The sequence below is a fragment of the Marmota monax genome, unplaced genomic scaffold, assembly GCF_021218885.2.
Source record: "Marmota monax isolate L192 unplaced genomic scaffold, Marmota_monax_Labrador192_F-V1.1 WCK01_AAM20220418_F8-fsc00257, whole genome shotgun sequence".
In the NCBI taxonomy this organism is placed as follows: domain Eukaryota; kingdom Metazoa; phylum Chordata; class Mammalia; order Rodentia; family Sciuridae; genus Marmota; species Marmota monax.
In genome coordinates, this window is record NW_026692693.1 from 315,693 (window position 1) to 316,865 (window position 1,173).

Sequence of the window (1,173 nt, forward strand, 5' to 3'; positions counted from 1 at the left end):
GGACTTTGAGTGCTTGTACCACATAAATGGAGTCTGAGATAAGATTAAAAGGAAAAGAACACTTTTTAAAAACCTCAATAACAATTTGCAGTTCAACCCATTGTGGATTACCAGGAGCAAATTGATGCTGAACAGGGGGAGAATCATTAATTACATAAGCTCCCATTCCAGACTTGGAACCATCAGTGAAAATATTAACAGCCCCCGGAATTGGATTGGGTGAAGTTACCTTAGGGAAAATGATGGGATGTTCTTTAACAAAATAGAGTAATGGATGGGAAGGGTAATGATTATCAATATCCCCTTGAAACGAGCAACATAGAATAGCCCAGTTGTCTAGAGTAGCACACAAAACATTAAGTTGAGCCTTAGTATAGGGTATAATAAGAGAAGAAGGTGATTGTCCGAACAATTGAATGCTTTGGTGAATCCCTTTAAGTGCTAACGCTGCAACAGCATCAGGATAGTATTCTAAAGATTTTCCTGGGGATATATGTGGGTGGATCCATAGTAAAGGCCCATCTTGCCACAGTACTCCAGTAGGCTGCCGCATAGTGGCAAGCACACATAACTGGAAAGGTTTATCACTCTGGAGCCTGCATAGAGTAGCATGTTGTATAGCTTCTTCTACTGTTATAAGGGCCGCCCTAGCCTCTTTGGTGAGGCTACGAGGAGAAGCAAGATCTGGATCACCCTTAAGGGTAGCATACAAAGGCTGGAGCACACCATTAGGAATATGTAAATATCCCCTTATCCAATTAATATCTCCCAGCAGTTTTTGAAAATCATTCAGAGTTTGGATATCCTGAGTTCTTATGGTGATTTTTTTGTGGTTTCAATTTGTCATACCCAATTATTGCTCCCAAATACTCAATAGAATTTCCCATTTGAACTTTTTCAGGTGCGATATGTAGCCCATATTGAGCTAACAGATTTACTAAGTCTTTATAGGCCTCATTAACTGTCTGCTCTAACTTAGGGGCCAATAACACATCATCCATATAATGAAAGATCTTGATGGAGGAATATTTATGTCTGAGAGGTGCAAGTGCCTTCCCCACATATATCTGGCACATCGTGGGACTATTAGCCATTCCCTGCAGCAACACTACCACTCAAACCTAAGATCTGTTTCCTCGTGGTTACACGAGGGAAGAGTGAAAGCAAAACGTT